General features: G+C 42.1%; 1 protein-coding gene across 4 annotated transcripts in view; it reads left to right on the top strand.

The window, feature by feature from the left end:
* Positions 1-22,500, top strand: part of znf385d (zinc finger protein 385D) — a 528,085-nt gene that overhangs the window by 210,386 nt on the left and 295,199 nt on the right. The window contains exon 2 of one of the 4 annotated variants that reach the window (XM_062062669.1): positions 2,667-2,780. The exons of the other annotated variants lie outside the window; for them this stretch is intronic. The gene's annotated coding sequence lies outside the window, so the exon portion shown is untranslated. The remainder of the gene's footprint in view (positions 1-2,666; positions 2,781-22,500) is intronic. 4 annotated transcript variants of the gene reach the window in all.

The following is a 22,500-nucleotide window of genomic DNA, read 5'->3' as shown; positions in this document are numbered from 1 at the left end:
TATATATATATATATATACACACATACAGCCCAGCCCCCAGCCAATTTTTTTTTAATTGTAATTTTGAAAAATTAATCTGAATGTGCATGAACTATTTCTGTTCAAAATTGTTTGAAATGTCACATGTTAAATGTTTAAATAGTCTGTTTACTGTACTGTGCCAACTGTACTACTATACGAGTACGTATTTTCTAATGTTTCATTGAAAATAAAACAGCAAAGTCCATTTGGCTGTCATCTGTTTTAATTATGAGACACAATTGTGTCAAAGTCATGATTTTTTTGTTCACGCTTGCAATAAGAAATGGTTACTTTGAAAAAGCAGTGTTTATACTTGTGAGTGTTGATGACACAGCTTTGCATCAGTTGATATTCTAGTTTCAAGCATGTTTTACTCAATATAGGTCATCAAATCTCAGCAACAAGCTGTAATATCTTACTGAGATCATTTAGGGCCAAAAGAATTAAAACAAGTAAAACACTCTAACATAAAATCTGCTTCGTGAGAAGAATTATCTTATCAGACAGAAAATAAGCAAATATCACCCTTATTTGAGATATTTAATCTTACTTAGATTTCAGTTTTTGCAGTGCATGTCTCTTTGTTGTTGTAAGCAGTGGGAGACTGGAGCCGACCCTTGACCCCTGACTAATTACAACAGGCATTGTCAAGGGAGGGGGTTGCAGAATCCAAGATGTGAAGAATGCGGTCTTGCCCTGTATATATATTTAATTAGTATTTTTATTGAAATAAACTGAATGCCCCACTGGGGTCCAATATCATTTTACAAACCCCGTTTCCATATGAGTTGGGAAATTGTGTTAGATGTAAATATAAACGGAATACAATGATTTGCAAATCCTTTTCAACCCATATTCAATTGAATGCACTACAAAGACAACATATTTGGTGTTCAAACTCATAAACTTTATTTATTTTTTTGCAAATAATAATTAACACGTGCCAAAGTAGTTGGGAAAGGGCATGTTCACCACTGTGTTACGTGGCCTTTCCTTTTAACAACACTCAGTAAACATTTGGGAACTGAGGAGACACATTTTTTAAACTTCTCAGGTGGAATTCTTTCCCATTCTTGCTTGATGTACAGCTTAAGTTGTTCAACAGTCCGGGGGTCTCCGTTGTGGTATTTTAGGCCACACATTTTCAATGGGAGACAGGTCTGGACTACAGGCAGGCCAGTCTAGTACCCGCACTCTTTTACTATGAAGCCACGTTGATGTAACACGTGGCTTGGCATTGTCTGGCTGAAATAAGCAGGGGCGTCCATGGTAACGTTGCTTGGATGGCAACATATGTTGCTCCAAAACCTGTATGTGCCTTTCAGCATGAATGGCGCCTTCACAGATGTGTAAGTTACCCATGTCTTGGGCACTAATACACCCCCATACCATCACAGATGCTGGCTTTTCAACTTTGTGCCTATAACAATCCGGATGGTTCTTTTCCTCTTTGGTCCGGAGGACACGACATCCACAGTTTCCAAAAACAATATGAAATGTGGACTCGTCAGACCACAGAACACGTTTCCACTTTGTATCATTCCATCTTGGATGAGCTCAGGCCCAGTGAAGCCGACGGCGTTTCTGGGTGTTGTTGATGAACGGTTTTCGCTTTGCATAGGAGAGTTTTAACTTGCACTTACAGATGTAGCGAACAACTGTAGTTACTGACAGTGGGTTTCTGAAGTGTTCCTGAGCCCATGTGGTGATATCCTTTACACACTGATGTCGCTTGTTGATGCAGTAGAGCCTGAGGGATCGAAGGTCACGGGCTTAGCTGCTTACGTGCAGTTATTTCTCCAGATTCTCTGAACCCTTTGATGATATTACGGACCGTGGATGGTGAAATCCCTAAATTCCTTGCAATAGCTGGTTGAGAAAGGTATACGCATTTGTTGACAAAGTGGTGACCCTCGCCCCATCCTTGTTTGTGAATGACTGAGCATTTAATGGAATCTACTTTTATACCCAATCATGGCACCCACCTGTTCCCAATTTGCCTGTTCACCTGTGGGATGTTCCAAATAAGTGTTTGATGAGCATTCCTCAACTTTATCAGTATTTATTGCCACCTTTCCCAACTTCTTTGTCACGTGTTGCTGGCATCAAATTCTTAGTGGTTAGAGTGTCCGCCCTGAGATCGGTAGGTTGGAGTTCAAATCCCAGCCGAGTCATACCAAAGAGTATAAAAATGGGACCCATAACCTCCCTGCTTGGCACTCAGCAACAAAGGGTTGGAGTTGGGGGTTAAATCACCAAAATGATTCCCGGGCGCGGCGCCGCTGCTGCCCACTGCTCCCCAAGGGGATGGGACAAATGCAGAAGACAAATTTCACCACATCTAGTGTGTGTGTGACAATCATTGGTACTTTAATCTTTAATCTTAATCTTAAAGTTAATGATTATTTGCACAAAAAAAAAAGTTTATCAGTTTGAACATCAAATATGTTGTCTTTGTAGCATATTCAACTGAATATGTGTTGAAAATGATTTGCAAATCATTGTATTCCGTTTATATTTACATCTAACAAAATTTCCCAACTCATATGGAAACGGGGTTTGTAAAAACCCCTGAAATGAGAGGATTGGACCCTTTTTAAAAGTCGTTTTTTTTTTAAAATCCCTTCTCGATCTCTTCAAACAGACCGTCGTCAAACTGAGCCGGCGTTAATGATAACGTCATCCCCGACGGCTCAAGGCGGTGAATGGAAAGAGCCAGGACGGTGAGGAGATGCTGCCGCTTGTTCCATCGCCGCAGGTACGCACCGAGCGCTTATCTCCCGCCCGCCGATAAGAACCACACGGAGGGGGAAATGTGGTGGCGAAACCCATCCGGGGTTCACGTATGTACGCGAGCCCCGTATGACCTCCTTCTTGCCACTTAACGCCAACCTTCGTCTGGTCGGCAAATATCAGCCAGCTCTACGTGAAAAGACACGCTCGGCGTTCTTGGGAGGGAAACAGCCGTAAATTAACATTTCATGCTGTTAAACACACAGTGAAAACTGAACAAATACAAACAAATATGGTATTAAAAGATGAAATGACACAATAGAGAAAATAAAAACCTGGACTCGTGACTCAAATGTACATTAAATTGCCAGAAGTACTTGGCCACCTGCCTTGATTCACATATGAACTTGAAGTGCCATCCCATTCCTAACCCATAGGGTTCAATATGATGTCCGTCCACCTTTTGCAGCTATTACCTGGGAAGGCTGTCCTCAAGGTTGCGGATTGTGTTTATAGGAATTTTCCACCATTCTTCCAAAGGCGCATTGGTGAGGTCACACACTGATGTTGGTCGAGAAGGCCTGGCTCTCGGTCTCCGTTCTAATTCATCCCAAAAGTGTTCTATCGGGTTCAGGTCAGGACTCTGTGCAGGCCAGTCAAGTTCATCCACACCAGACTCTGTCATCCATGTCATTATGGACCTTGCTTTGTGCACTGGTGCACAGTCATAGAGGAAGGGGCCCGCTCCAACTGTTCCCACAAGGTTGGGAGCATGGAATTGTCCAAAATGTTTTGGTATCCTGGGGGGCCAACTACGGGGCCAAGCCCAACTCCTGAAAAACAACCCCACACCATAATTCCTCCTCCACCAAATTTCACACACGGCACAATGCAGTCCGAAATATACCGTTCTCCTGGCAACCTCCAAACCCAGACTGGTCCATCAGATTGCCAGATGGAAAAGTGTGATTCATCACTCCAGGGATGTGGTCTCCACTGCTCTAGAGTCCAGTGGAGACGTGCTTTACACCACTGCACCCGACGCTTTGCATTGGACTTGGTGATGTATGGCTTAGATGCAGCTGCTCGGCCATTGAAACCCATTCCATGTAGCTCTCTGTTTACTGTACGTGGGCTAATTGGAAGGTTAGATGAAGTTTGGAGCTCTGTGGCAACTGACTGTGCAGAAATTCTTTGCACTATGCGCTTCAGCATCTGCTGACCCCTCTCTTGTCAGTCTACGTGGCCTACCACTTGGTGGCTGAGTTGCTGTTGTTCCCAAACTCTTCCATTTTCTTAAAATAAAGCAGACCGTTGCCTTTGGAATATTTAGGAGCGAGGAAATTTCACGACTGGATTTGTTGCACAGGTGGCATCCTATGACAGTTCCCATTATTTCACAAATGTTTGTAGAAACAGTTTCCATGCCCAAGTGCTTGATTTTATACACCTGTGGCCGGGCCAAGTGATTAGGACACCTGATTCTGATCATTTGGATGGGTGGCCAAATACTTCTGGCAATATAGTGTAACTTGCACTTGAGTAAATAGCATGATAAAAACAACACATTTTCTTGGTTAGCATGCTAGCTTGCTAAATCCAAGAGAGAGAAAGTGCAAACGATGACTTTGTTACCTCATTTGCCGCGAGACCAGTACGTTTTTTTAAAGTTTTTTTTTATTTCAACAATACAATTGAACAATACAAACAAATATTCTCAATTTACACAAAAACCAAGGCACTTTCAGCGTATCTCATCACTTTCAAACATCCATCACGTTGAGTAAATGCTGGCTTTCACAGAACATGTAAAGGGAAGGAAATTGAAGCAAAAACAAATAGAATATATAAATAACAATAAATGATAACTAGAAGAGGCAATTCCTGAAGAAATTGCGTGTGAATGCTCCAATGATGAAGTTGAACTGAAATGCTGACAGAATGTAGTATGAATGTAAGAATAGTTTGAATGTTGGAATGGTTTGAATGTTGAAGAGCTGACGTTGAACTGAAATGCTAATGGATTGTAGGATGAATGTAGAAATGGTTTAAATGTTGAAATCATTTAAACGCTGAAATAGTTTGAATGTTGGAATGGTTTGAATGTTGAAGAGTTTGAATTTCCAGGGAATCCGGAATTTGGTTTGGAACTTGGGAAAATGTTAGTTTGAATGTCCAGGATGAGTGGAATGTGTTGATGTTGGAATGGTTTGAATAGGTAGAAAAATGTGGGAATTGTGCAAATTGGAAAATTTCCCCATTCATTTCAATGGGATCTTCCTGGAAATTTGCGAATTTGGGGAAAAGCGGGATTTAAAAAAAAATGATTAGGAGCATGAATATCCTGAATGAGCTGAATTGGTTGGGGTTGGAATTGTTTAAATTGGTCAAGAAATGTTGAATTAGTAACCGTTTTTAATTGAGAAATTCCTGGAATTTCGGGAAAATCTGGAATTGTTCTAGTTCCTTAACCAACTTGGTGTTTGTCCTGAATATGAGTGTTTTGATGGTTGGAACGGTTGAAATGGGTTGAAAAATGTGAAAGGAGTAGTCGAACTTAAGAAGCGTGAAAATAGGTTACCAAAAAACAGGAATTCCTGGAAATTTGTTGAATGTGGAAACATGGAAGTTTGAATGTCCAGGATGAGTTGAATGTGTTGAAGGTGGAATGAGTTGAAGAATGTGGGAATTGTGGAAGTTTGAAAAATGGCCAATTAATTTTGAATGGGGAAAATGCGAGAAAAAAAAAAGGAATTATGGGAAACCGGGAATTTTTTTTGTTTTAGAATTGCTGAAGAAGAGCACACCATTCCTGAACAGGCTGAATATTTTGAAGTTGGAATGGTTTGAATCAGCTGAAAATTTTGGGAATTGTGGAACTTTGAAGAATGTCCAATTGATTTTAATGGGAACTTCAGAAAAATTGGGAATTTCGGGAAAAGCGGGAATTTTTTTGGAAAATGGTAAAACATTTGAATGGTCTGAATGAGTTGAAATAGTTGGTGTTTAAATTTTTCAAATCGGTCAAGAAATGTTTTTCATTTTTCATTTTCATTTATTTATTTATTTCAGGCAATGACAAAGACGTACAAGTTGACAAAACATAATAATATAAATTAATATAGTGCATTATTGTCCAGTTTTGCCTGAAAGGGAGTGGGAAGAAGATAACTTATTTAATCCCACCCCAAGTTCTCCATTCAGTGATTATTCACATGAGTTTCACTCTCACTTTGTTCAAGGATTATAATACAGGTGTTGTATCATAGTGGCATTACCACAGGTAACAATAATTATTACACTGTAACAATCATTTGTATCAACAATGTAGGAATAATGAATATACCAACAATGGTAATAGACATCATAGCAATAATGATAATAGACAACATAGCAATAATGGTAAGGAAACATTGAGCACATGTTAACACTTTAAGACAGAGTATAGCAGCAGGTCAAATTAAAGACCCTCATCTCTATATTTGAACCAGACCCCATGTTTGTATAATAGTTTAAATCGATTAATAGTTTGGCATTGCTTGTGTTGTAAGTCCAGTTTGTTCCATAGTTTTACTCCGCATACAGACACACAAAAACATTTACGAGTGGTTTGAGCTCTCGGCAATAAGAAATATCCAAAGCCTCTCCAGTTATGAGCTTGCACTCGTCTTATAAAAAAACGTTGTAGATTAGGTGGCAATAATTTGTTAAAAGCTTTATATAAGATTATTAATGTATTATATTTAACAAGATCATCAAATTTGAGCAACTTTGATTGCATAAACAGATTATGAGTATGTTCTAAATAACCAACGTTGTGAATGATCCGCACTGCTCTTTTCTGTAATATGATCAGAGGATGAATTGTGTTTTGGTAAGTATTCCCCCATACTTCAACACAGTATGTAAGGTATGGCAGTACCAAGGTGCAGTATAGAGTACGGAGTGCATTTTCATTGAGGTATAGTTTTGCTTTGTTTATAATTGAGAGGCTTTTGGAGATTTTTGTTGTAATGTGTCTGACATGAGGTTTCCATGATAGTTTACTATCAATTATTACTCCCAAAAATGTATTCTCATTTACGATTTCAATTTGGGTACCATCAATACTTATTTTCTGTTCAGACGTTATGTTGCGATTTCCAAACATTACTATCTTAGTTTTATTTATATTCAAAGATAATTTATTTGTGTCCATCCATTGTTTTACTATGTTTAGTTCTGTGTTTACTGTATTTATGAGCTCATTATAGTCAGCACTACTGTAGAATAAATTTGTCGTCTGCAAAAAGTATACATTTCAGTATCTTGGATGTATTAAACATATCATTAATATATACATTAAACAGTTTTGGCCCCAACACGGACCCTTGGGGACACCACAAGCAATGCCAAGAGTATCAGATAAAAATGTACCCATTTTAACAAACTGTACCCTCCCTGTTAAATAACTTCTTAACCAGTCACCAGCCAGCCCCCTAATTCCATATCTTCCCATTTTATCTAGTAGAATTGAATGATTAATGGTATTAAAGGCTTTCTTTAGGTCAATAAAAATACCAACTGCATATCTTTTATGCTCCAGTGCATTAGTAATTTCCTCAATAGCTTCAGTTATTGCCATTGAAGTTGTTCTTTTGGACCTAAAGCCATACTGACCGTCATTGATTATATGATGCTTCTCAAGAAAGGATTCAAGTCGAGAGTTAAATAGTTTCTCTAAGATTTTTGAGAACTGAGGCAAAAGAGAGATTGGTCTATAATTGGTGAAAGCGTGTTTGCTGTCACTTTTGAAGAGCGGAGTTACTTTAGCGATTTTCATTTAACTTGGAAAGCAGCCAGTCTGGAATGATAAATTACATATATAAGTTAATGATTTTACAATATTCAGGATAACCTTTTGAACCGATATCATGTTGATATCATGGCAGTCAGTGGAGCACTTACTTTTACACTTCCGCACAATGTTTGTCACTTCCTGCTCATTTGTAGCTGAGAGGAAGAATGACGAAAAATTCTGTTCAATAGTTGATTTTGTAACTCCATTGTCTGGGATATCAACAGCCAATTTAGGACCAACATTTACAAAAAAACTATTTAACTTGTTTACTACATTACTCATATTATAATCTTCACCGTTTTCATCAATAAAGTAATCAGGATATGTCAACTTGGAATATCCTTGTTTTATTAGACTATTCAAGACATCCCAAGTTCCTTTTATATTATTTTTGTTTTCATATAGTTTTTTTTTATAATATAACCGTTTGCTTGTTCTTATAATATCAGTTAATTTATTTTTGTACTTCTTGTATCGTTGTTCGACTTCTTTTGTTTTTATTTTGATGAAAAGTTTGTAGAGATTGTTTTTCTTTTTACAGGCATTAATTATCCCTTTTGTGATCCAAGGGCTATTTTTATTTTTTCCTTTTATAAAATATTATTTTACGGGGCAATGTTTATTATGCAGGGAAGTAAAGATGTCTAAAAAATTACAATAAGCACTGTCCACATTAGGTTCTCTGTATACTGAAGTCCAATCCTGAACTGCTAAACTATTGTTTAGGGCACAGATTGTTTCCTCAGTTGTTATTCGTTTAGAGATTTTTGCCATAGTGTCTTTGGTTTTCTTGAGATGACAGTCATGTAAAGTAAAAACAGGTAAATGGTCAGTGATGTCACATATAAATAGGCCACTGGTGACTTGATTTCCCATAATGTTTGTAAAAATGTTGTCAATGATTGTGGCACTATGTGTTGTTATTCTGCTTGGTTTGGTTATGGTTGGTTGTAGAGACAAGCTGTACATTGTGTCAATGAAGTCATCAACATGTTTTTGCTTGGTTGAGTTTAACAAATCAATGTTAAAATCATCGCAGATAAATCAATCAATCAATCAATCAATGTTTATTTATATAGCCCTAAATCACAAGTGTCTCAAAGGGCTGTACAAGCCACAACGACATCCTCGGTACAGAGCCCACATACGGGCAAGGAAAAACTCACCCCAGTGGGACGTCGGTGAATGACTATGAGAAACCTTGGAGAGGACCGCATATGTGGGTAACCCCCCCCCCCCCCCCCCCCCCCCCTCTAGGGGAGACCGAAAGCAACGGATGTCGAGTGGGTCTGACATAACATTGTGAAAGTCCAGTCCACAGTGGATCCAACACATCAGCGGGAGTCCAGTCCACAGCGGGGCCAACAGGAAACCATCCCGAGCGGAGACGGGTCAGCAGCGCAGAGATGTCCCTACCGATGCACAGGCTAGTGGTCCACCCGAGGTCCCGGCTCTGGACAGCCAGCACTTCATCCATGGCCACCGGACCTATGCAACTCCCCCTCGCAAGGGACAGGGGAGAAGAGGAGAGAAGAAAAGAAACGGCAGATCAACTGGTCTAAAAAGGGGGGGTCTATTTAAAGGCTAGATTATACAAATGAGTTTTAAGATGGGACTTAAATGCTTCTACTGAGGTAGCATCTCTAACTGTTACCGGGAGGGCATTCCAGAGTACTGGAGCCCGAATAGAAAACGTTCTATAGCCCGCAGACTTTTTTTTGGCTCTGGGAATCACTAATAAGCCGGAGTTCTTTGAACGCAGATTTCTTGCCGGGACATATGGTACAATACAATCGGCGAGATAGGCTGGAGCTAAACCGTGTAGTATTTTATACGTAAGTAGTAAAACCTTAAAGTCGCATCTTAAGTGCACAGGAAGCCAGTGCAGGTGAGCCAGTATAGGCGTAATATGATCAAACTTTCTTGTTTTTGTCAAAAGCCTTGCAGCCGCATTTTATGTCAAATATGGTTTTTTGGTTCACAGAGGAAAATAGTTTACCCATTCACTCATTGAAAGTTTCTATGCTTGAATCAGGTGCCCGGTATACACAGCTCATGAAGATATTTGTCTTTTTGTCATTTAGGATTTCCACTGTTAAACATTCAAATAATCCATCGACTGCTATTGTCATGTTTGTTAAAACTTTAAATGTAACAGATTTATGAATGTACAATGTGACCCCTCCTCCTATTTTATTTATTCTGTTTATGTATTTTAATTCATAGTCATTCAGACTAAAATCAATACCTTTATCACTGTTGAACCAGGTTTCAGTGATTGCAATAATGGTAAATGGATGACTAAATTATTTCAAGTAATCCTTGATAGCCTCAAAGTTAGTATACATGCTTCGACTATTGAAATGTATTATAGATAGACTATCTTCTGATTTTACACTGTTTTCATATTGTTCGCGGGTAAAATAATGACAGTTTTTAACAATCGCAGAGAAAAAATTATTATCAGGGTCTATGTCCATATCAGTCTCTGTTGTGGTGTGCTCTTGATACTCACACATGTCCAGTTCTTTTTGTTGATGTTGGAGGATCTTCTGTAACATGTCCATATCAATACTTGGGGTGGTCTGTGTTCTTGGTGTGGGTAGCATTGAGATGATGTAAAAGTCACAAGCTACATTGATACCAAGTACTGCATCAATGTCAATACTTATCAAGATCTTCTATTTTCCTTATCACCAAGATTTTTGCTTCCTCCGGCGTCCCATTTAGTTTGATGAAGATCTTACAGTTCGTTACCCAGGTTTGTTGAATCTTGCTTTGCCTTTTAAGTTGTCGTGCGACCCTTGCGATGTCAGCATTTTTCTTGGTCAAGTGTTCATTGATGAAAACATCTGTTCCTTTGATGCTCCAGGTCCACAATGCGCCGGTCTTTTTCCACGTTCTGGAGGCGTAGTTGTTTCACCTCCTCCAGTAGACCCAAAAGCTGATCCTGGTGCTCCCTCACCGCAGTCACATCGCCGCACAGGGAAAGGAGTGTGAGCCTCATCTCCTCGAACTCCTCCGATGTGGGGCTTTTCCTCGGTGCAGGCATCACTGTGTATCTGCCGACGCATCCAGCAACAGAAGGAAAAAAATCCACCTCCGTATCTCAGGCCGGTAATGCTAGCCGGCTCCGGTGTGCTAGCTCGCAGCACCGATCGACACAAGCTACAAAGTGTCACGGCACAGTGACACAGCGAAGCCAAAAAAAGTACAAAAAAGTACAAAAAGTTGTACTAGCTTTGCACAAGGCGATTGCCAAACTCAACAGCCCCACTTCGAAAACAGCCAAACGCGCGCAAACTCCGAGTTCAATGTAAAATATTCAAGAGTACTTAGAATGTTGAATTACTAACAGTTTTTAATAGAGAAATTCCTGGAATTTCGGGAAAACCAGGAATTTTTCTAGTTCCTTAAAGGCCTACTGAAATGATTTTTTTTTATTTAAACGGGAATAGCAGATCCATTCTATGTGTCATACTTGATCATTTCGCGATATTGCCATATTTTTGCTGAAAGGATTTAATAGAGAAAATCGACGATAAAGTTCGCAACTTTTGCTCGCTGATAAAAAAGCCTTGCCTGTACCAGAAGTAGCGTGACGTCACAGGAGCTAGTATTCCTCACAATTCCCCGTTGTTTACAATGGAGCGAGAGAGATTCGGACCGAGAAAGTGATGATTACCCCATTGATTTGAGCGAGGATGAAAGATTTGTAGATGAGGAACGTTACAGTGAAGGACTTGAGAGACAGTGATGGACGTATCTTTTTTCGCTCTGACCGTAACTTAGGTTCAAGCTGGCTCATTGGATTCCACACTCTCCTTTTTTTTTTGTGGATCACGGATTTGTATTTTAAACCACCTCGGATACTATATCCTCTTGAAAATGAGAGTCGAGAACGCAAAATGGACATTCAGTGCCTTTTATCTCCACGACAATACATCGGCGAAATGCTTTAGCTACGAGCTAACGTGATAGCATCGTGCTTTAACTGCATATAGAAACAAAAAAATAAAGGATAGAAGGAAGGATAGATAGAAAATCAACAATACTATTAAACCGTGGACATGTAAATACACGGTTAATGCTTTCCAGGCTGGCGAAGGTTAACAATGCTGTGCTAACGACGCCATTGAAGCTAACTTAGCAACTTAGCAACGGGACCTCACAGAGCTATGCTAAAAACATTAGCTCTCCACCTACGCCAGCCAGCCCTCATCTACTCAACACCCGTGCTCACCTGCGTTCCAGCGATCGGCAGAAGGACGAAGGACTTCACCCGATGCGTTTGGCGGCCCGGAGACGTAGGAAGTCAAGGTGAGGTCGGCGGCTAGCGCGGCTAGCGCTCCAACAAAGTCCTCCTGGTTGTGTTGCTGTAGTCCGCTGCTAATACACTGATCCCACCTACAACTGTCTTCTTTGCAGCCTTCATTGTTCATTAAACAAATTGCAAAAGATGTCCAAAATACTGTGGAATTATGAAATGAAAACAGAGCTTTTTGTATAGGATTCTACGGGTACCATAACTTCCGTTACTCTGACTTCGTCACGCGCATACGTCATCATACCGCGACGTTTCAGCCGGATATTTCCCGGGAAGTTTTAAAAGTCACTTTATAAGTTAACCCGGCCGTATTGGCATGTGTTGCAATGTTAAGATTTCATCATTGATATATAAACTATCAGACTGCGTGGTCGGTAGTAGTAGGTTTCAGTAGGCCTTTAACCATCTTGGTTTTTGTCCTGAATATGAGGAGTGCTTTGACGGTGGAACGGTTGAAATGGGTTGAAAAATGTGAAAGGAGTAGTCAAACTTAAGAAGGGTGGAAATAGGTTACCAAAAAACGGGAATTCCTGGAAATGTGTTGAGTGTGGGACGGCGTGGCGAAGTTGGTAGAGTGGCTGTGCCAGCAATCGGAGTGTTGCTGGTTGCTGGGGTTCAATTCCCACCTTCTACCTTCCTAGTCATGTCCGTTGTGTCCTTGGGCAAGACACTTCACCCTTTGCCTCTGATGGCTGCTGGTTAGCGCCTTGCATGGCAGCTCCCGCCATCAGTGTGTGAATGTGTGTGTGAATGGGTAAATGTGGAAATACTGTCAAAGCGCTTTGAGTACCTTGAAGGTAGAAAAGCGCTATACAAGTATAACCCATTTATTTATTTATGTGGAAAAATGGTAGTTTGAATGTCCAGAATGAGTTGAAGGTGTTGAAGGTGGAATGGTTTGAAGAATGAGGGAATTGTGGAAGTTAGAAAAATGGCCAATTCATTTTAAATGGGGAAAATGCAAAAAAAAAAAAAGGAATTATGGGAAACCGGGAATTTTTTTTTTAGAATTGTTGAAGTAGAGCACACCATTCCTGAACAGGCTGAATATTGTATATATTTTAATATTTATACAGTGCATTGTTGTAAAAAAAAAAAACATCCCCTTGGTATATATAATACAATTCTGGTGACGTAGCCACCATTAATTTTTTTTTAACAGAAAATCTATAGTCGTTTTTACAGTTCATTACTGTAAATGAAAAACAGTCCCACTTTTATTTTCACGGTAAAAAACTGGCAACTGAGCTGCCAGTTTGTTGCTACTGTAAAAACCACCATTGTTTAACTATACATTACTGTAAAAAGAAAAAGAACATTTTTGTTTTTACGGTAAAACTCTGTCGACGAAGCGGCCATTTATTTTTATTGTAAAATATATACAGTCTTTGTTTTTACAGCGTGTTACTTATCACGGTAAAATTCTGTTGACTGAGCTCAGTTTTTTACTATTAAAACTACATAAAATCACAATACAAAAAAATTAAATCAACAATAAACGTTTTTACAGTGCATTACTGTAAATGGAAAAACGGTACAACTATTATTTCTACAGTACCGTATTTTCCGGACCATAGGGCAAACTGGATTATAAGGCGCACTGCCGATTAATGGTCTATTTTCGATCTTTTTTCATATTTAAGGCACACCAGATTATAGGGCGCATTAAAGAAGTCATATTATATTTTTTTTCTAAATGTAAAACACTTCCTTGTGGTCTACATAACATGTAATGGTGGTTCTTTGGTCAAAATGTTGCATAGATTATGTTTTACAGATCATCTTCAAGCCGCTTTCTGACAGTCGCTTCAGGATGTGCCGTTTTGTGGGTGGTCTTATTTACGTGGCTCACCTTCGGCAGCATCTTCTCCCCGTTTGTTGTAGCGGTGCAGCGTGCAAGGACAGGAGTGGAAGAAGTGTCAAAAGATGGAGTAAACTGTTTTAATGACATTCAGACTTTACTTCAATCAATAACGACAAGCGGCATCCCCTTATCGGCCAGAAATGTGTCCCGTGAAAAACTGTCCAACCGGAAATCTCTAATAACTAAAGTTCTTTGGGTGAATAATGTAAACTCACTACGCCGGTATGTTTTAGCGCTTTCATGGCGAGTTTACTGACAGATATAAGTAAGAACTTTACACTACTTTATATTAAAAATGGCAACAGCGGAGGATGAATGTCCCATAACAAGAAGATAGAGAAAAATACGGTCGATAAGCTGTTCAGGATTTATGCAGATCCCAAATACAGATCAGCAGGTACCAGAAGGTAAGAAAAGTTGCTTTTGCATAATATTGCGAAAAACGCCAGATAATATGTCTTACCTTATAGACACTATAATAATACTCTTATGTTGAAGCACAGTACAATCCATCAAGCGGTGCGGCTTCATTCCTTACCAAAATCGTACTAAAACATTTTGATAGATTTTTGAGCACCATGTGTAATGTTCTATATTCTCAATGGAACATATTGAATGTTGGTGTTTACTTGAGTCATAATGCAGTCTACACATATCTCTTATGTTTGACTGCCATCTACTGGTCACACTTATCATTAAACCATGTACCAAATAAAATAGCTTCGAGGTCGGTAAGCAAAACCAGAATTATTCCTTACAATAGGTGCACCGGGTTATAAAGTGCAGTGTCGAGTTTTGAGGGGAAAAAAAGGATTTTGAGTGCACCTTATAGTCCGGAAAATACGGTAAATATTTTTAGACTGAGCTGCCAGTTTTGACTTTTTGACTTTTTTTCTCTGCATTTTATCAATCTAAACATTTAACAACTCGACACAATGTACAACATTAAATACCTCAAATCTGATGGAAGCTTCTCCTGTGTTACATTATTTTGTACGCGGGACAAGTTGACGTGAAGGTTTAATGTGAAGCACCTGCCGGAGAATGAGTGCCGACACAAATGTGTGCCAAAAAGTTGCTCTCATGTCTGACGGGAGAAATGTTTCCTATGCAAAGAAACATTTTCCACGCAGCACGCATTGCTTTTCTAGCACGGTTGTACAGTAGCTAGCGCCATAGCAAGATTGAGATGCACTGCTAAACTAAGACAGATGCTAATAGAAGATGTCATTCTCGTCAATGTTCACATCATTTGCTCAGCTGCTTCACGGTGCTGTACATATGTAATTACAGTATGCTACATGTTTCCTGACAGCCCTGAGGTCTTTCCGACTATAAATAGGCGGACGTTCAAATCCGGGAAAAAACGTACGCAAAACGTTGTTTTTTTAAAACAGCACTAAGTAATTTCAACCGTCATAAAATTATTTCATAACTTTTTGGATGATACATGGACTTACAACCAGTTGAATGACACCTGTATCATGGCCTGAGGGGGTCTGTATCACTTTTACTGGCACTTGGCAACTTTGAGGAGGGTGGCAGGAACCCTACAACACAAAAAACTAAAAATGTGCTGCCTTGCTTTACGGCGTACGTCGCTCCCCCTTTCCCATTCATTAAAAAGACGGAAGTCGATGCAAACGCCTCCATGCAAGCGTTCCATTGGAACTGGGAAGACGGAATTTCCATGTTTGTAGTTGGATTTTCAACTGGAACGCCCCCTCGGAAAGTCTGAGCATTCTCACCACCTCCAGGTTTGTTTCAAAGATGGCTGCTCTGGATGTAAACATTGACGTCCACTTTTATTATATCCGTTATTAAAGGCCTACTGAAATTAGATGTTCTTATTTAAACGGGGATAGCAGGTCCATTCTATGTGTCATACTTGATTATTTCGCGATATTGCCATATTTTTGCTGAAAGGATTTAGTAGAGAACATCGACGATAAAGTTTGCAACTTTTGGTCGCTGATAAAAAAGCCTTGCCTGTACCGGAAGTAGCGTGACGTCACAGGTTGTGGAGCTCCTCACATTTCCCCATTGTTTACAATCATGGCCACCAGCAGCAAGAGCGATTCGGACCGAGAAAGCGACTATTACCCCATTAATTTGAGCGAGGATGAAAGATTCGTGGATGAGGAAAGTGAGAGTGAAGGACGAGAGGGCAGTGGAAGCGATTCAGATAGGGAAGATGCTGTGAGAGGCGGGTGGGACCTGACATTCAGCTGGGAATGACTAAAACATTAAATAAACACAAGACATATATATACTCTATTAGCCACAACACAACCAGGCTTATATTTAATATGCCACAAATTAATCCCGCATAGCAAACACCTCTCCCCTCCCCCCTCCCGTCCATATAACCCGCCAATACAAATCAAACACCCGCACAACACACTCAATCCCACAGCCCAAAGTACCGTTCACCTCCACAAAGTTCATACAGCACATATATTTCCCCAAAGTTACGTACGTGACATGCACATAGCGGCACGCACGTACAGGCAAGCGATCAAATGTTTGGAAGCCACAGCTGCGTACTCACGGTAGCGCATATCCAACTCAAAGTCCTCCTGGTAAGAGTCTCTCTTGTCCCAGTACTCCACAGGCCAATGGTAAAGCTTGACTGTCATATTTCGATAATGTAAACAATGAAACACCGGCTACGTGTTTGTGTTGCTGCAGCCGACCGCTAATACACCGCTTCCCACCTACAGCTTTCTTCATTGTTGTCTTTATTGTTCATTAAAAAAATTGCAAAAGATTCACCAACACAGATGTCTAGAATACTGTGGAATTTTGCGATGAAAACAGACGACTTAATAGCTGGCCACAATGGTGTCCCAAAATGTCCTCTGCAATCCGTGGCGTCACGCGCTAACGTCATCATACCGAGACGTTTTCAGCAGGATATTTTGCGGGAAATTTAAAATTGCACTTTACAAATCTAACCCGGCTGTATTGGCATGTGTTGCAATGTTAAGATTTCATCATTGATATATAAACTATCAGACTGCGTGGTCGGTAGTAGTGGGTTTCAGTAGGCCTTTAAAGTTAAAGTACCACTGATAGTCACAAACACACTAAGTGTGGTGAAATTACCCTCTGCATTTGACCCAACCCCTTGTTCCACCCCATGTGAGGTGAGGGAAGCAGTGATTTTGGTGATTTAAACTCCAATTCCAACCCTTGATGCTGAGTGCCAATCAGGGAGGTAATGTGTCCCATTTTTATAGTCTTTGGTATGACTTGGCCGGGGTTTGAACTCGTGACCTACCGATCTCAGGGCGGACACTTTAACCGCGAGGCCACTGAATAGCACTTCTGCTCAGCGTTTGTCGCAGTAAATCAGCCATTTATAGTGTATTGTTGTACGTTTATGGTAACGTTACTGTAGTGTAAGCCATTTATTTCATAAAGGTAAAAACGCTGCACGTCGCTAGCAATAGCGTCCGTGTTTTCATCCAACGTGCTTGAAGGTTGCAGAAAGAGTGCATATTGTAACGGTACAGGGACGTCGTTTAGCCTTAGGCGTATTTATTAAAATATGGCGGGTGTAATTAAACAGAATACTTGGTGTGAGAATATGTGATGCGTCTAACTGGAAAGAGTTACCGGCAAGTGTTGAAGGTGCATGTTGAGAGGAATGCAGAAGTCCAAAGACGGCGTGGCTGGCTTGGAAGTCCGTGGGCAGGCGAGAGGTCGAGGGCAGGAGTGAGACATCAAGGTCCGTGGGCAGGCGACAGGTCGAGGGCAGGAGAGAGGCATCAAGGTCCGTGGGCAGGCGAGAGGTCGAGGGCAGGAGAGAGGCATCAAGGTCCGTGGGCAGGCAAGAGATGGAGGGCAGGAGAGAGGCATCAAGGTCCGTGGGCAGGCAGGTGGTCGAGATCCGGGGAAGCAGCAAGAAGTCCAGGGGAAGTCCGGGGAGACGAGACACACAGCTTGTATCCAGGGAACAGAGGAATACTGCGGGGCGACAAAACAGGACACAACACAATGAGCACAGAGGAGGGGAAACACAGAGAGCAAGAAGGCACATGAAGAGAAGCTAGAGACGTGTGGGCTTACTGTGCTATACAGATGGCTACATTCTGGCACTGGAACGCAGGAAGCGCTGGTCTAAATAGTGTGCGGCGTCCTCATCAGAATCAGGTTCGTTATTTGATGAGTGCAGGGGCGCGGCCGCGGCTGGAGAGGAACGCCTGTGGGCGTGTCCAGAGGCACGCCCAGAGGAGCGCACTGAAGAATGCGCAGCGGCATGCGCTCGAGCCGTAACACATCTTTTCCCACAAATTGTTTGTATTTGGACAAGGCAAGCGCAGATATACTGTAGCTTTCGTGGATGCGGCCATCTTGATTTCCGACCTCGTAACTGAAACGCTCTCAACTCGGCTGTGACGTCATTCCAAGCTGCGACTTCCCAATTCCCAGGTAAACGGAACGCAGCATGGTAGAAGCTGCAAAATAACCAAAGAAACTAAAAGTTTTGCCTCGGGAGACAAAAAACAGGAAAAAGGGAGCCTACACGGATAAGATGAGGAGGGAGTTTTGACCCGGTGCTGCCTTGGCTCCGCTCCTGCCAAACTAGTAAGTGATTTTCCATGCTCAAATTAAAATGATAATGCTAATTTTAGCTATCGGAAATTTGCGTGATAGCAATACAAGACCACCAGTTAACAGTTCCACACTGACACGACCAGCCATGTAACACACTCAAAAATACTGTGTAGATAAAAAACAATGCGACAACTGCAAAAAGTTTGAGTAAAATATGTAATTTCTCACTATGGAAAGATAATAAATACTGAATCATTGTAGTATTATCGTGTATGTACGGGACAGTAGTTTCTGATGATTTACAACGCTAAACACTACCGCGTTCGTCCACTGGCGCCGCCAAAATCAACCAAAATGGAAAGTTCTTAAGTGGGGCTTTAACATAGGTAACATTTTACAAGAGGTGTGTGACTCTGATTACACCCAATAAAAATCTAATTAGTGTTCCTACAGTAGCCTGTTCACAGACAGATTACAATTTCATGTCAAAATGATGTAATATTTGGTTTTCACATTTAAACATACCAGCATATTAAAACACAAATTGTAGGAATTTGTTACGAAATTCAGTCATTTCACTTACATTAGTTTGCGCTATCGTTCAATCGTTGTTCAATCCTTTACTTTATTAGTCCCAGAGGGGAAATTCAGATTTTCAGCACAATCCCATTCAAGAACAGACATACATTACAAAGAGACAAAACAGGAGCCCCTTCTAAGGCGCCCCTTAGAAAGGTGGGGAAAAGGTAAACGCTGTGGGGGGTTGGATGAATAAAAACAGTTTTGGTCTCAGACTGGGCTCCTTGGTAGGGGGTCTAGACTGAGGCCAAGAAAAAAGACCTCAATAGCCATAAGCACACAAACATGTTACATAGAATCCACAAGACTTGCAACAGAGGGGAGGGAGTGGGGGCTACGGAAGCAGGTTGCTGCTATCTAAAGCGCTGCCCAGCCACCCATCACCCCTAAGGGATTCAAGCGTCGAAGGGTTGGGATGGGGGGTGGGTTATGCGTGTGTGGCGTGTGTGTGTGAGCCTGCAACCTTGGTGCTCTTGTAACCGCCAGTCAGTCCAAAGTCAACAACAACAAGTGTGTGTCCATGAGAGACAAGAAGGGAGTTTTTTGTGTCTTCGCCGCACTGTCCTTCGGGAGAGTCTCGAAGCCAGGGAAACAATCCAAGTTAGAATGTTTTGTTTGCGAGCAAAAATAAAATGTGCTTTTCAGTCTTAATTGTCTATTACTGGTCCTCAAATTCATCCTGCAGGGCAGACGGTCTAAAGTTATCCAAATCACAAATTGTCCACAGTTCTGCCTGCATCGTCCAATAATTTGTGGCAGCTTTGGTGTACTTTGAAGACTGCAGCAGATGTCCTGTTGTCATAATTTCGAATAGGTGGGTATCTTCAACATCCTCGACCGAAAGGGTGGCCAGGCACGCGGCACTCCTTCTTCTCCCAAGAGTCCGTCGTGCGTCCAGCAACAACCGCTCCGTCAAGACAGGCAAACCCAAGATCTTGTCAATTTTGTTGAGAGGCCAGTTAATTAGTTCCATTGTTTAGTTGTTGAGAGCAGTGCAAAAAAAGGCAACAAGAGATTTAAGTCAAGACAAAGAAGCAAGCAGGAGAGATAAGAGAGCGGGAAAGGGAGCGTCCGCCCTCGATGAGTGCCAGTGAGAAAGGCGGTTTGGACTGCGCTAACAATTGGCAACAAGCCAAGCAGCTGTGTGCACGTCTACGTATCTACATGTGCTAAATGAGCAAGTTAACGTCATTACCTGTCACTCTTTAAACTCCTTGTGCAGATCCGAATGCTTGTTATTTAAATATTTACTGCACCTGAGTTTGAAGCAAAGGTGGTTAAACTTTAATGCCACTTTCGGCTGTTTCGAAGCACCGCTTGCAGCGCTGCACTTCCGCGTTTAAAGCGTCAACTTTATCGGTGGTTTTGAAGCCCAAACACCTCCAGTGTTGCGCTTCACACACACACACACGCTTTATTAACCAGTAGAATTGCCATTTTTTGCAGTTTTTCCTCTCCACATTGTTTCTGCTTGTATACGCTCTGTGTATCGGCGTTGTCACACTTTTTCATATGTAGAAAAGTACCAGTATTAGTGCCGTACCGTACCATACATTATATTCCCACCATTACACAACAAACCCGGCAGCAATGGAGTTAACGACTAAGATCGTTTTTAATCATTAGACATGCTTCGGTTGATGACTGAACCAAGAACTACACAGAGAAGCAGCCGCCGACGACGGCTGTGTCTTGTAATTTTTTGTAGGTATGTAACGTTAATGTTTTCACATTCGACTGCTTTTCGTCAGTATTTTAGCCTAACGTTAGCTAGCGTGGCTAGGTGGCTAACGTTAAAAACTGACGTGTAATTCACTATGTAAATTGGGGAATTTTCTCTGGCCCTACATAGGCGAGTCCGCAGCTGAAATCCCTTGCTTTGAAGGACTAGATTCATACCCCCTACCCCTATATGCAAAGTATTATTGGGACACCAATAATGGTTTATAGTCACAGGTAAGATGTACCCCCATGCTACCTGCCGCATTCGGGCAGCTGGGGTTCGTAAACCTGGTAAGGCAGCCCATCTAGGAGAAGGAAATCTCCAATCACAACACCACCACTGCCTTGCGGTCAACCCACTCGAGGGTGCGGCTAAGGGAGTAAACCCCGACAGAAAATCAGGAGCCGTCGTAACGTTGTAGCATCATTCCGGCAACTCCTGCGGCGTTGCTGGTGCCAAGCTGTTTCGACACTCGTCGCTCCCTTGGATCCACCAGCCATGCGGAGAGTGGGGGCTTGCCAGGGGATCTACATGCCCAGGCCATGTAGATCCACTAGAGAGGTCACTCCTGCGTCACTCTGTGTCTACCCCATTGTCTCCCGAGACGGAAGGATGCCGCCACCGACGATTAGGACACCACTACCCACACGGGAACACACAAAATGCAGGGAAAGGGCTAAAAAGTGAAGCAGCCCGGGTGGAGCCGCCACGTGTGCAGATCTTGGTGGTAGTAGCAAAGATTCAAACAAAAACTTTAAAGGCCGAAGTGGAGAAGAGTTCCTAGTGAACAGCAGTTGAACATGAGTAAGTCAGTCCTAAGGGAATGCCATTCGGAAGGGTGGGGTGATGTCCTAGTTCGCCTGCGATCGATGGAAACGGAGTCTGGATCAGATCCTCTAATCTGGAAAGACGGCAATGGGCGCCATGACAGACATCTCGGAGAAGCTTGCGGGTGCCCCAGGGAAACTCTTGCTGGCCCGTGAAAATCCGGGGGAATATGTCTAAACCTCGAGCCAGGCCTTACCCATATCCTCTGCAGGTCTCCCAAGGTGAACAACCTCTGGCATGTTAGAATAAGGTGGAGAAGGTAAGTCGGCAAGTCAGTTCCGTAACTTCAGGACAAGGATTGGCTCTAAGGGCTAGGTTGGTCGGGCTGGCGTGCGAAGCAGGGCTGAGCACGTTCCATGCATGGGGGAGCCATTGTCCCGCCTGCACCGTGGATCCTGCGTGTCCTACCACTCTTGTGCCGTGCGTGGAGGCGGATGTGGCAGAGGGTTGATGTTGGTGGTGTGCGGTAGTGACTCTGGACGCGTGTCAGGCTCTTTCCGCGGGGATTGGCTCGCGTATACCGGGTGTCACTGGTCAGCGATGTCGGCTACATACCTGACCTTTCTTGAAATACAGACCAAATAATCTAACGCACACGCAAGTCAGAGGGCAGCACAAAAACCCGAGGCACAATGAAATTAAAGGCTGCCCTGGGCACCACCGGCCCATCCATCAGGGACGGCGTTGCACGGTTGGGAGAGCGGCCGTGCCAGCAACCTGAGGGTTCCTGGTTCAATCCCCACCTTCTACCAACCAAGTCACGTCCGTTGTGTCCTTATGCAAGACACTTCATTCTTGCTCCTAATAGGTCATGGTTATGGCCTTGCATGGTAGCTCCCGCCATCAGTGTGTGAATGTGTGTGTGAATGGGTGAATGTGGAAATAGTGTCAAAGCGCTTTGAGTACCTTGAAGGTAGAAAAGCGCTATACAAGTATAACCCATTTACCATATCTAGCCCACAGCGTAGCATGCGGTACGATCCGAAAGATTGTGAACTATGCCTGAGCAGGGCAAAACCAG

Source organism: Entelurus aequoreus, linkage group LG11 (genome assembly GCF_033978785.1).
Source record: "Entelurus aequoreus isolate RoL-2023_Sb linkage group LG11, RoL_Eaeq_v1.1, whole genome shotgun sequence".
NCBI lineage: Eukaryota > Metazoa > Chordata > Actinopteri > Syngnathiformes > Syngnathidae > Entelurus > Entelurus aequoreus.
Note: the sequence above shows the minus strand (reverse complement) of the source record. Positions and strands in the feature narration are given on the sequence as shown.